A 15,458-nucleotide genomic window follows, 5' to 3' on the forward strand; every position below is an offset into this window, starting at 1 on the left:
CTGCTGTTTAGGCCGAGTAAATATCTAACAGCTCTCTTTTGTAGTTTGAAAATTATCTCAAATTGAGTCGCACCTCACGTACCCCAGAAAGGAAGGGTATATCGGAGATGCGACTCAATAATGTATTTTTATATGATAAGACTTTAGTTTTACAAACGTTGAGACAGAGAAGATTAGAATCACACCGTAACTTAAGCATGATTAGTTTAGAATAAACAAAATAGGGTCTAGTACTGAGCCTTGGGGCACTCCTCATTCTATTGGCTGACAAGAAGACATCGTTATATCAACCCTAAGCTGACTTCTGTTGGTAAGGTATGACTTAAACCATGCGAATGGTGTTCCTCTGAAACGGTAGTACTGCAATTTGTTAATTAAAATATCATGGTTAACACAATCGAAAGCCTTAGAAAAATCACAAAAAGTTGTTGCAGTTGAGTGATGGCTGTTTAGGGTAGAGTAGACATTATTTGGGAGGGAGAATATAGTACCATTTGTGCAAATGATCGCCTGTTTCCTTTTGGAATAACTGGACATGTCGTCACAAAGAATATTTCCAAAAAATTAGGGAAACCAATGGCAGAAGACGAATCATAGACTACCAATACAATTCGAGGTCTCACACATTCTTATTCTTAAAGATCAAAATTAAATTGGGAAGTTAACTTTTCTCTACACCTGAAGAAGCGGTTGATGCGTTCAAGTAGCAGCCCTCGTACATTCTTGCTGAAAGTTCTGATTATTTAGGTGATAGCCAGAAAAAATAAATGAAATTTTGTGCCAGGTCTTGTTCTAGAAATACAAAATTATGAGAATGACAAATTTTGGCTTCCTTTTTATAGTTTTTTGGATCATTTATGAAACCGCTCGCCCATTTGACCACTCATACTCCCCAAAGGTAAAATCAAATATACGTGCAGGAACTGAATCTTCAATGACAGTCATTTTCATCTGCTTTTTTAAGTCAGCAACAACATCTTTATAATATTCAGTTTATTTCCCAAAGATTCTTTGACAACCTGTTTGAAGCTTTTTCCGTCATAGATACGAAATGATATTTGCAACTCTACGCATCTGCGAGGCAACAAATATTCCCTCTATTAATTTTACTTCGAAATATTGTTTGAAAATACTGGAATGCATAAATCATTGTTTAGCGTCCATACAACTTTTCCACATGATCTTGTTCAATGTGTGAAGGGGTAGAATAATGAGGATTGAGGATCTATAAACGATTTATTTGTGATATTTATTCTACCCGGAGTATAATTGTTTCGAATAGGCAATTCTTTTCTTATATAATGATACGCTCTGGCCCTGCTGTCCCTCAGACAACCACATAAAGAAATGAAACCGCTTTCACTTTTCTCTTTCACTATTCCAGAGTTTAATTGAATTTAAAATGATATATTGGTTGTTGAGTGAGAATTAATAATTATTATACTCAAGACACCATGCAAGGTAATTGACAAAAATTATATTGAAGAAAAAAATGATGTGGTGAAGTATTTTCGCCAACACTTTTTTAGGTCTAAGGAAGACAAGCTGACATATTTATTAATATTGTTTCGGGGTAAATAAAATGTGTAAACTAGCGTACTTCAGTATCTATTTTCAACTTGAAAGTGGAAAATTTTAACTATATTGCACTTAATTTTGTTTTGTTGAAAAAATATACAATCTAAAGAAGCAATGACCACGACCATGATATTTGATTTTGATTATTCTTGCACACTATCTCAAGCTTTACATTTAGTTTAGATTGTGTGTTTTTGGTATATTTTTATTTGTTTTGGGTAAAAACCACGTCCCACTTCTTCCTCGTCCCCAAATGGTAAATTTTCACATTCAGATCGCTTATACAAAATGACCTTTGAAGTTATCAATTATCACAAAATATGAATTTTAACATTACGTTATCTTTTTTGACTTTTTTTCGACTGAAAACTAAACTTATTGTTGTTTCTTTGGTCAATATCTTTTATTCACGACATAAATCGCAAATACGATCTCACTGAAGCTGCTAAAGTTGTTGTTAGTTACATCCCACCTAAGGATTGGATCTATTGGGTAGGCAATATCTTATACGTCTTACTTTCAACTGCATATCCTCGACTTCCTAGAAACTTAATGCTCAGAATCGTTCTTCTTTTTTATACTGTATTGTAAAGTGGACTTTACAGTACTAATTTGAGTCCGGAAAATGACTCTTTATGGTATTCTTGTATTTTAGAGTACTCTTAAATTCTCCTACTCCCAATTCAATATGTCTGCCTTTTTTTACAATGTTACCTTAGTGACTGTTAATTTTTATTTTTTTTGAATAATAAGAGAATAATTAAATGTCAATGTCAATGTCAATGTCAATGTCAATGTCAATGTCAATGTCAATGTCAATGTCAATGTCAATGTCAATGTCAATGTCAATGTCAATGTCAATGTCAATGTCAATGTCAATGTCAATGTCAATGTCAATGTCAATGTCAATGTCAATGTCAATGTCAATGTCAATGTCAATGTCAATGTCAATGTCAATGTCAATGTCAATGTCAATGTCAATGTCAATGTCAATGTCAATGTCAATGTCAATGTCAATGTCAACGTCAATGTCAATGTCAATGTCAATGTCAATGTCAATGTCAATGTCAATGCCAGTAAAATTGTCAAATATGAAATTTTATTCAACCCTCCGCCAGTCGCAATTTAATTCGTAATCTGAATGGACTCCATTCATCTGAGAGATCAAATACCATTTCTTATTATGGTTCCCTTAACCAAAAAAGAGAGGATAAAAGTTTTAATGATGGTAGGTTACTCGAAGCATAAGTTTCATTTAACGAGACCATTAGTAAGTAGGAATGCAACATCGCTCATAAAAAACATCGATGTTAGAACATCGATATTTTGAAAAGTGAAACCTCGATGGTTCTAACATCGATGTTTATGAACGATATATCGATGTTTTTTTGCAGAAATGAGACACAAATTTTAATATTTACTTTTTAAAAATGATAATTATTTTATTTTAACAGAAAACAAGTATGTATTTATTTTTCTAACAGAGAATATAAAAATAATAAATTTGAGAACCTGGTGCCAAGTAAGCGGTTTCTCTCCTGAGAAATTGTAGCTCCAGCTTCAGAGAATAACCGCTCGCCGGGTACCTAAGTGTATCATCGATGTTTTAGGTTTTGATATCGATGTTAAAACATCGATATTTATGAACGATATATCGATGTTTGAAAAACATTTCATTGCATCCTTGGTAGTAAGCGACGATGCAAATTTTTATATTTTACTGTCAATAAAAGACAAAGCAATATTAGTCAGTCGTTTGTAGTAAAGTTTTTGAAGAAATATAAACTTTACCCATACAAAGTTCCACTTGTTCACGAACTCTTGAGAAAGGAATTTTGTGAAATATTCATGAGGCATTGTGATGAAAATCCTAATTATCTAAATACCGTAGTATTTTAAAACGTTTTGTTCAAGTGGTACAATAAATCTACACAATTATCTCTACTGGTCTTGGAAAAACCCCAACTGGATTCGATTAAAACACTTCCAGCGCCCCGAAAAAATTATATTTGGGTAGAGAAATTCATTCGTCTATCTTTCTTTCACGGGGATTTAACAGCTGATCGATATTTGTAACAACTTTGTATGGCAGTTCTTCTAATTGCGACATTTCCATATCCAAATAATATGAAAAATTTCATCTAATTATTTACAAATGATTGGACCATATGGTGTTAATATTATCAAATCGATGGCACGTCGCAAGAAATTTTATTCTCTTATAATTAATGAAACCTTTTCACTCAATATCCGTCCTAACCTCTCAGTTCTTCCAAGGATTTCCGATCACTCCTTGGTGCCTCAGCCATATAGAGTAATCCGACAAATTCCTTGAATTCAGCCACCTCTGTAGGTTTTGCGTCTCTAACTCTTAGAAAGCGATTGAGAAGATAGCTGGAAGGTCTACTCTTTGTTGTAAAACACAGAAACTTGGTGGACCTTTTTATTTAAAACCGAAAACAGTTTAAAAAAAATTACTACCAAAAATTATTACCGTATACGTCCGTGAAGTTATTACTACCGCCATCGATTACATATTCTTGACTCGGCTCCTTCGTCGCCTCGTCCACAAACATTTATCTCGCACCGTACTAAATCATTTCCCGGACTTATAACAGATTATTTAAGAGACAAAGTAAGAAATCAAAATTCATTTACTGTATTCTTAGATTTCAGATTATCTGATCTTTCTACAATCTGTGAAATAGTTGCAGAACAGCTGTGGTTGTTAGATACCAGTTTTTTTCACTTGAGCGTATTGCTCTGTAGCTTGGTTCTTATTCTTATATTTTGTTAAGTTTGAGTGATACAAAACCTAATAAGTTCCTGTCAATATTACCATACAGAAGTTTTTTGAGAGCCGAGATTTTTTTAGACATTTTTTTTATGTAAAAAGCAAGCACAAGACAGTAAAGTAAACACTCGACAACTTCGAGTGGTGCCTGCCGTGTGAAGATGCCTGTGGATATTGATGTGTTTTGGTAGCTGATTCCACAGGCTTGCATTTCTCCAAAGAAATAACTCCCGATAAATTGAAGTTCAGGGAGTCTGCAGTCGATTTTGGTGTTTATTATCCACGTATGTCTGTCGAGTAGCTCTAGTGTTGTACAGCTCGGAAGAGCATTTGCCGTGGTAGTACCGGTAAAACAGTGTCAGGTCGGCGACCTTTCTTCTATGCTTTGAGCTATCTAAGTTTCTGGAAAATTCTGGATCTTCTATGAGTCGAACTACTGTCTTCTGAATTGTAGCAACGATCGTCAGGATATGCTTAGGAGCCAAGTTCCAAATGTGAGAGCAGTATTCCAAAAATGGACGAATCTGGGACTTGTAGAGGATTAGAAGCTGTTGCGGAATATATAGCTTTTGGTATTAAAGAGGGTTCTTAATTTTTGTGAAGCTGTTTGGCTAAATCGGCCACGCAACTATGCCAGGACATATTACTTCCAACATCAATATCCAACAAGCGAATTTGCGATGATGATGATATTTTATCTCCAGACAGAACCAAATCCTGAGCTACAGAGCAAGCCTTCTTTATAAAAATAGCAGCCTGGGTCTTTGCTGCATTAAACTTAATCTGATTGCTTCTACTCCATTCCAGAATGTTTCAAGATCGGTATTGATGGTGGTGATCTGTCAACGGATTTGGGTGTTAGCTGAGTCGGTTAATTCAAACGAGGGCACTCTGTTCCTCAGCACGTGTCTCTCTGTATCATTTGGTAATCTACCCCCAGGCATGCGGTTTATGACAATTATAGTTTGGGATTTATCTAACAGTTTTTTTGTAGGATCAATTAATTGTAAACATATGAAATATTGCGTCGAGAAATTGATTCAACAAATCGAAAATTTGGATTCGGAAAAGCATTGAATATGAAATAAAAAATCAAAACTACCTTTAAATTCTATAATTCGCTGCACTTCATGTTTTCTTTATTGATCCAATAAGACATTGGTTCCAATTTTTCTCTTTTTGATTTTATTTACGTCTATAGTATCTTTTTTCGTAAATAATTCATCTATCTGGTTGTTGAAACCATTTAAAATTCTGATTAACTTCCAGGACAGCTAGAGAAGATTGAATAAATGTTTGCTAAATTTTTCAGGAAGTGCTCTCCAGAAAATTGTGCTCTGACGTTTTTAACATAATTACGCTATATTTCAGTTTTGAGAAATACAGGGAATACAGATGAAATCTTCGTGGACATTATCGTTAAATTACAAAGTGTATTTTTACAAAATCTAATGGGAAATTTGGAAAAAATTACATGTTTTATATAGTTAATTTTGAAATTCTAACTACAAGCTTTGGTTTTAATACAATTGATTCAAAAAGTAGTTATATATCTGGCCCCTTCTCGACTCTCTTCGATGGTTAAATTACGATACTCATTATCCACATAGAAATTGAAAATGTGGGTAAGGTGCATAAATGAGATAATAAGCACGTGTAAGTGAAGCTTGTAGTGCGGTAAGGGATGCTAGCACCTCTCTACTTCAAAGACAGATTCGTACTCGTAAAAATATAAAATATATATTCAGTAAAAGTGTTTTATATTCAATATATTCATTGAATAAACTTGTCAAATTTCATTACTCCTTAAAATAAGTCTTTTTTTATATAAGTATATCTATATTATAATTATGTCTTTTTTTAAAAAAAAATTGGTTTGTTTTGCAATAAAATGTAATCTAATATCTATATATATTTTTGAGAAATTCTCAAACAAGATAAAATAACAATATCTACGAAATTTTTTAGTCATATATTCAAGTTATATTATGATAACAATTTTTTAGGAATGAATCAAAGTATTCTTATCCTTAAACCATACAAAAAAAGTAGGTTGAATAAGACTTCTAGAATGGCCATACAAATTTTATAGTATAATTACATGAAATAATTAAAAATTTCCTAACTTCGAACTATTTAGTAGCTTTGAGTTTAAACATACGAAGAATTGAGTAATTTAGTAATAACTTACCTATAAAATAGAAGCTGTGTAAAGCTGAACAGTCAACCATTTTTAAGTTAAAAACGTTGTCTTTTTATAAGATATGATCCATATCTTACCATAAGTTTACCATACCTCAGGCTTCATGTGCTTTTCTCGTCTCCCATACTTCCATGGTTTATTCCACATCTTCCATTTTCCAGTACCTTAGGAAGGGAAAGCACGAGGTAGAGATTAGTTAGACGAAGTTGAGAAGGATTTGGAAAGAATAAGGATGAGAAACTGGAAACAAAGGGTTACAGATAGGCAGAAATGGAGAGGGCTAGTACACAAGCCGATGTGAGAGGGTTGGGACTGAGCTTCCCTAAAAAGTAAAGCTCATAATAGCGGCCAAGTTTTACACAGCGGACATCGTGGCATGCTTCATAAACAACAACAACAACATATAATAGCTTTCTCCTAATTCTTGAAAACCTACTTGACTATAAATCAAATCTTATATATAAATATTATTTATCATTAACTACGTTATTGGGAGAAATATAAACAACTACCATTATGATGTTTGTTCCAATGTCCAAAATACATTGAACGGCACCTATATCACCAAGTGATGATTGACTTATGTGTGCTAGTACCTTTCTCTCTTGTGACTACAGTAATATTCAATTTTTACAACTAAAAATTTCCCTCTCAACTTCCATTCGTCTCTAGTCCCGCAATCACCAGCAAACGTCCGTGAAGAAGTTTTACTTCAATCACCCTCAGATATTCATCCCATCCAGTGGAGATGTTATAGTATAGACTATAGATCATACTCTAAAACGAGAGAAAGTCTACGAAAATTGATGAAAGTTAACATTACCACTGAACAATTTCATAAAACCAATTTAGTGTTAACATTGGACATGATTCAGAAGATTCTGCGTACGTATTATGATTATGACTGAAAATATTCAGAAACACTTACAATGTGTTTCAATAGAGCGTGATTTTAACATAAAAATATTAACTACAAAATTGTTTAATGGTCCTCGTCCATTTAAAATGGAAGGGTATTTCAAACTTTGCTATTAGGTCCATAGCATGGAGATGATTTCCTATTTTTTGATTTCGTTTTCCAGTCCTGAATTCCTCTCTCTCTCTCTCTCTCTCTTAGGTCTACCAACACCTCTGCGTATCATCTTTTCCTTGGTCTTCCTTTTTTCCTTGTCCCTCCTTGTTCTATGTCCATAATTTTTTTGTTGCTCTAAAATCTGTATGTGACCCAGCTAATCTAATCTCTGGATCTTATTATTTTCCTTACCTCTGCTTCTCCAAATAGATTCCTTATTTCTTTATTTGTTCTCCTAAGCCATAAATCTCTCTCCTTTTACTCCCTTGTATTCTAAGTATTTTTCTTTATCATATATCTAGCGTCTCTTCCTCTGCTTTGTTAAAAATCCACGTTCCGCCTCCATAGCTCACTGTTGGTCTGATTATTGTTTTTTTATAGATGTAGCTTCGCCTTTCTGGAGATTTTTTGAGATCTTATTATCGCGTTCAGCGACTCCAACTGTTTCCTTCCCGTCGTCATCTTCGCTTCCACAATTTTTCCCTCGTCACCGACGTCACCCCAAGATATACATATTCAACAGCATAGTGGATAAAGATTCTCCCTCTTTTAGTCCTGTGTTGGTCTGGAAACATTTTGATATTCTTTGATTTGCCTTTACCTTCGCTTTTTTATGTTGTGTCATTTTCGTAAGACTTTATTGGAATAATCGTTCATAATTGTACAAATGGTTTCTGTTCACAGTATCGTAAGTTTTTTGGAAATCTATGCGTTTGCCTCAGATTGAAAATGTGATCTATGACTGATCTGCCAGATCTAAACCCACATTGGTAGTCTCCGAACAAGTTTTCTCCGTATACTCTCAAACTTTTATCTATGGTCTTAGTCAAAATTTTTAAAGTTGTATCTAGTAGTGCTATACCTCTGTAGTTTCAGTATTCATTCCTTTTTCCTTTCTTGTGTATTGGTACTATTATTGCCATTTTCCACGTTTCTGGTATTGCCTCTTGTTTCATATACTGCTTATTAAATGATATATTCTCGTTTTCAGTGCAGTTCCACCATATTTGATTAATTCTGGTTCTATTAATTCCTCTTCCAGGAACTTGTTGGTGGCAATATAATTTCGATATTATTCCAATCTTGAGTTGTAAGCTGCTCCCATTGTCCACCTTCGTTTTATGCGTTTGAAATGCTCTTCCCATATTTGGATCATTTCGGTCTCATCTATTATTATTTCCCCTTTCTTATTTTTTATATAAATAGTGTTTTGATCAGCTTGTCCTTTATTTCATTTTTTCCATTACTTTGTTTGGATAACTTTCTTCAATGCCTCTAATTCTGCTCTCCATTCTTTTGCGTTTCTTTTTTCTATACGTCTTCTTCGTTATTCTTCTTTGCTCTTCATACAGGTTTTTATCTTTAACTGTTGCGGTCTGTAACATTTTCTGTTTGGCTCGTTTCCTCTTCTGGCTTGATAATAATAATTATAATACATATATCTTACTTCATACTAAATTAAATTTTGGTCTATGATAGATTGTGGAATTCTGCCACAGAATGATAAGGTCTTTCAAGCAGAAATGGCTTTGACGCCTAGACCTCGCTTTTAAAAATATGAAAGCTAAAATATTTTTATTATTTTTATTATCTCTGCGCTTTTCTTTGGAAAATGCGTTTCTGGAAATGATTTAACATTGGGTACTCCTTTTTAGTTCGGTTTTCTTTAAAATTCTCCAACCTCTGTTGCCTACTACTTTTAAACAGAAAGAGACTCTTCAAGTAAATCACAATCGTTGTGACTTAATTCGTGGTCGAAAAAACCTAGGAATTTCTGTGCAGGAAGATGGATCATGATGCAAGTACATTCGATTCAAGACAACCACCTTAAGAAACATTGTGAACAAAAATCATGAATACAAATTGCATTTGTGTAGAGGAAAAATGAATTTTGAAAAGGGTATATCGAATGGTTGGAAAATAAAAAAAAATATAACTCGAAAAATATTTCCGGAAATGAGTTCGACTTTAGTAGCTAATTTTAGTACCTAATACACCGATTATCGATTTATTTATAGGAATACAAAATTTTATTATTCATTATATAATTAGCTATTCAATAATATTATCTAATAAATTATTAATCTACGTCGGTGATTAAAATTAGGTCACGTTTCATGTAATTTGACCTTCTTATAATTCGTTTATTTAGTCAAAGAGATGTTAACAATTTCCTTTTGGAAATTATTCAGACACCTTCGCATTTCGCATTAGGACGCTAATTGGACACTTACTTGTAATTTTGCCAACAGTCAGTAGAAATTATTTGATTCTATCACATATATTTAATTAGATCTAATAATTTTCGTTCCGTTTGATGTTCGCCGGCAAAAATATGTTTTGTTTAAAAATTGAAAATATTTTCGTACGCTATTTATTTGGATAGTAGGCCAGATGTCAAATTATTTTGATTATATATTAGCGTTCAATTATTTGTTTAAAAATATAAACGATACACTGTTAATTTTATACAGGGTCTGTTACGTGATGTTTAAATAAGCTATACCTAGAAGGTGGTCCAATATTATGTACAGAGGGTTTCTAATAAGTAATAACGCTTTTTGTATGTCTAAATTTCTTAGACAAACGATAGCTACCAGAATACATCGCAAAGGAAGGTTCGTGGGGGCAAAATTACGCGGCATAAGATTGAAGAACTTGGTGGTATCACATCCACAATTTATTCCGGAACTTGTACCGTTAGATTACTATTTATTAACATCCATGACGAAATTGTTGCGTAGAAAAAATACAGCGAGAAAATTTTTTAAAGCAAAGAGCTTTTGCGGAACGTTGCTTTTTTGTATGCATTATTTAGGAGACTCTTTCTATATATTAATTTTTAGAATTAAATTACGTAATCGTGGAAATTGCTATCATGAATCTCAGTGATATTCGGCCAATCTAGATCTAGGTTGCCTGTTTTAATTTACCCTAACCTAATCTAGTTGCCCTTTCGCTAAAATTTGAACATCTTAATTTATAAAAATTCAGTGTCCCTGTGTATGTTTCGAATGAATTCAAAATCGGGTCAACTGATTATTCATGAAAGCTGGCATATATTTGTAATTTGGTCCAACTTAAATGATAGGATAGTTATTATTTGGATTAATGGTCTCAATAATTAATGATAGATTGATCATCAACGTTGATTGTTGTTATTAATCATAGTTCCCATAAGCCTGGAACAGATGGCACCCGAATTTCTTTACAGAGAACTGTAAAATTTTGTCCTTTGTACCTAATAGATGGCGCCACACTTTAATGTGATATATTTTCTTAGACTACACACTATACATGTCTTATTTTGCCTATATCACTTAACGTCGCTTCTTTCAAATATATTTTTTCACTTCTAACAGAAAACAGCGAAATTCAATTACTATTTTTAGTAAAATGCCACCCAAAAAATCCAACCTTCATGCCCGTAGTAAGAAGACTCGATGTGCACGTGTTGAAAGAGCTAATGAATGAGTCGAACAGAGAGCAGAAAGAAATGCAGCTCAAAGAAATCGCACAGTTGAAATTCGTGCACGAGAACAGGGTGATAATGGTCGGCAAGAAAATGCATTGAGGATCAGGGTGGCACGTCAACAACACATAGATTCATATAGAGAACAAAACCGAGAAAATCATCGAACTAACCGCGCAGTAACACGTGGATCATTTGTTCGTTTTGCATTTAATTATGAACCAGACATCAATTACTCGGTTGATTCCAAAGTTACTATTGGCGCGATGGACAAAATATGCAATTTTTGTCAGGCGTTAAAAAGTCGCAATGAAACACCCGGCATGTGTTGCGCATCAGGAAAAGTTATATTGTCACCACTCTATACTCTACGGGAACCTTTGAAATTCCTTCTTTCTCGCATTTCAAATCAAAATTATTTTTGCATAAGACACGAAAATTTAACTCTTGCTTCCAAATGACGTCGTTTGCAGCAACCAAAGTTTGTGATTTGTCATCTGATGGTCGTAATTTTAACACAACATTCAAAATTCAATGCCAAATGAAGATCCAAAGTTTCTTAAGATCTATTTTATGGGCAATTGTGAAGAACGTGTAATAACTCGATGCCAGTATAATTTCATTAAACAAGCAGAAGAGAGAGAAATTTTATTGTCATTAGAATTATTTCAAATCAAATCACTCAGCCACAGCAGACCCGGCCACGCTGTGCTAGTTTTATAATAATTCATTAAACAGGGGCGGTCACGAGTAGCGTCGGATTAATAAATAGTGGGACCTGGGGCTAAAATTGACTCGGGCCCACTTAATTCTTTTAAATATAATATATTAGTTTCAAATTAAATATAAATTATAAGTATATAAATATGTAAACTCGAATATTATCATGAACTATCTAAAATATTTATTTAATAAACTTCTTTCTCGATTTAGTTGTGGCAATATTTTAAATTATCTCATCAACATTCATATATTGTAACAACTCATTTTCAATGTACAGCCTTGTTAATGACGACAATCGCATATCTAACATTTTAGAGCTATGTACGTTTTTTATTCTCTTTAAAACTGAGAACGACCTTTCTGCTTCACAATTCGCTATAGGTATCGTCAAGAACAATCGGTAGCTGTACATGGGGCGTTCTACTTTTCTACCGACAATCTGAGTAATTTTTTTAAAAAATAAAAGTTTTATTTTATATCTTTTATTTATTTTAAGTTTTATCGGAATAGTAAGAAAAAATGAGCACCTCAGTCACAAAAAAAATATATTCATTAGTTATTATGTAAAATCAAATTTTCAGTTTTTCTTTAACTTTGCTTAACTAGAATACAAGCATTTATTATTATGTAACTCGATTTATAACAATGTTTATTACAAATATATAAAAAATAACATTTAATACCACTCTGTCACATATTTGCTCGTTAAGATAATAAACTTTGAAATATTTTGCTAATAATTGGAATAAACATAGTCGAAATTCTGTTAATACCTTATATGGTCAATATTTAATATAATATAATACGTTATTTTAGTATATATGTTTTCAATAAATAGAATCATATGCTACATTGACGTTTATTTACAAGAGAGACAAAATTGTGACAGAGTGGTAGATATTAATAAGCCAACATTAGAACTTAATTTTTGAACATTTTTAGTGTTTTTAAAACGACAACAAAACCTAATGCTTCTCTTATAATGATACGTAATATATTATGTCTTGGTAGAAGTATTCTTTGGATCACGTAAAATCAGACTAATTTTCTCTTTTCCCTTATTCTACTTTTCATATACTTCTATTGGTTTATCAGATTCGTAATAAACACGCTTTCCTCTTTTGACTTCTTTAGGACTTGGAATTATTTTTATCAAGTTTTCAAACATCACATCTGATAGATCTGATTTTAGATTGAGTTTCTTTGCTTCACATTCAGTGCATTTTCCTTTCATACAAGTTAATGGATTTACATCGCATACAATTTGTGAGATTATCAGATTCATGTCATTTGTTTTGATAACTTTATTTTTATAAAAAGCAACTTTCATAAACGTAATATTTGCGTGCAGCTTGCACATGCACTTTTCCGAATGTATATATATATATATATATATATATATATATATATATATATTCGGAAAAGCTTCCATCATATTTTCAATTATATTGATTGAAGTTTGAAAATAGGAATGAATTGCTTTAATTCACAAAATAACTCGACTTGTAGATCATTCGAATATACGAATAAACGAATACAAAACATTATGAGTGATGGAATGGTAAGGAAATGGGTGAGTGCAAAGTATCGTTTTGATGCATGACAATGCCCGTCCACATGTTGCTAATCGGACCAAAGATCTCATCAAATCTTTTCAATTGAAAACTCTAGATCATCCTCCCTACAGTCCTGATCTGGCGCCCAGCGACTACCATTTGTTCCTGCACTTGAAGAAACACCTGCGCGGTCAGCGTCTTCAAGACGATAACGAAGTCAAAACAGTTGTGATACAGTGGTTAACAAGTCAGGCGGCAGAATTTTATGAGGAGGGTATTCAAAAACTGGTGCCACGTTATGACAAGTGCCTCAATATTCACGAAAGTTATGTAGAAAAGTAGATTAAGGTACAGGATGTAAAAATAAAATGATTGCGATATCTTTGCACTTCTTTTTTTAATTCCAAAAAGGGTACTTACTTGAAAAATATTCATCATTTACATTTTTAAAGCATGTAATATGGAATTTATTATTATTTAGAGTATAAAATTATTATATACAGTAAAAAATTAGTGTATGGATTGAATTACACAAATTCAATCATTTTATTTGCATTTCCAAACAGTTTTTGGAAAAAGCAAATTTTGCTGTAGATCCAATATTGCTTCTAAAATAAATGATTCAATTAGTAATTTTGCGGAGCCCCTACGTGCTCGGGGCTTGGGGTTTCAGCTAGACCCTCCCCGAATTAGACGCTGGCTGCAAGGACATAATTGCATGGTTTTGTGACCAATCCTGTATAAAAATGTTCTTTCTACGTAATACGATCAAAAAGTCACTTTCTCATCAAATTTTAATCGAATAAGAACGACTTCAATCAAGGTACCTACTAAAAGGTGTTAAAAATAAATTCATACTAGCAATTGTCAAGTGTAACTGTTTTTGAAAATTGAATATTCTTTTTCTTTACAGATCTTTTCATCAAAACAACTCCTGTTTTGGATTAATTAAGTGAGTATTCTTTCTCTCCACTTATTATATAGCTACTATTAGATCTATTTGTAATATAGTTTTCGATTTATGACCTTATATAGCTGTAAACTAACTTTGATTAAACTTATAACTATTTGAACCTAAAAATTGATTGTTTCAACTATTAGATAAAATACAGAAACTAATATTAAAATGAAAAAGCTAAAAAAAGCTCAACAACTAAATATCGAAGTCACAACAAACAGTTCCCAATCAGCAAAAACTCCTAGCACCTTAAAGTTACGCGTTTATATTGAAACAGTATATGCGATTGTCTCGCATATTCAAATAGAAATATTTTAAAAGGTAGTAATCCCCAAGAGATCATTTTTTTTTGGTTTTTCACGTAGAAATTCGAGATGAAAGTTGTCAACATTACGCTGCACAAAAGGAGGTCTTCCGGAACTGTTTTTCTTTGCAGTTTTCACCGAATGCACATTCGTTGTTTGGGTTTCTAGGCCAGTCATTTTGGGTATTCGAAATCACTACTCTTTTTTCCTGAACTGAAGAAAGAACATCTTATATAGGTCAATAATTTTCAGTAGTCTTTTTTTATATTGAAGTATCTACTTTGTATTTTTTTCTAGGATGAATGTAGGACACTATTTGATATTTATTATTTATATCTACGAGCTTTTTTTAAGCTATGGGTACATAGTAACACATTGTACGTCGAGAATTCGTCCACGGTTTTTATAAATATAAAAATAATACACATACCATAAAATTCTAAACCTTATGGGATAAAATATAATATATCCTTATAAAGTGATACCAAATCAGCTCATGGAAGTAGATTTTGATAGAACTTATTTAATTTCTGCTACTGGTCAACGAAAGATCTTCACTAGACACTCAAAAGGTTGATGTTTGTAACGAAACTGTTGGAAACCATTTCATTGGTCCCTTTTCAATTGAGGGCAATTTGAATAGCGATTATTTGGAATTACTTTGAAATTATATCATTCCAACATTGACAAATTTATATCCTGATCCAGGAAACTCAAAAGTTCTAGATGAGGTACGGTTTCGCAATGTCCGACGGTTCTTCCATACAATATTCCCCAATCGATTGATTGAGGGATGA

The 15,458-nt window shown here is 32.7% G+C and overlaps 1 protein-coding gene across 2 annotated transcripts in view; it reads left to right on the forward strand.

Moving 5' to 3' along the window:
* The window catches only part of LOC130448657 (frizzled-2), a 427,377-nt gene that overhangs the window by 109,489 nt on the left and 302,430 nt on the right, over nucleotides 1-15,458 (forward strand). For both annotated transcript variants that reach the window (XM_056786115.1, XM_056786116.1), the window contains exon 2: nucleotides 14,312-14,350. The gene's annotated coding sequence lies outside the window, so the exon portion shown is untranslated. The remainder of the gene's footprint in view (nucleotides 1-14,311; nucleotides 14,351-15,458) is intronic.

The sequence above is a fragment of the Diorhabda sublineata genome, chromosome 9, assembly GCF_026230105.1.
Source record: "Diorhabda sublineata isolate icDioSubl1.1 chromosome 9, icDioSubl1.1, whole genome shotgun sequence".
NCBI classification, from domain to species: Eukaryota; Metazoa; Arthropoda; class Insecta; order Coleoptera; family Chrysomelidae; genus Diorhabda; species Diorhabda sublineata.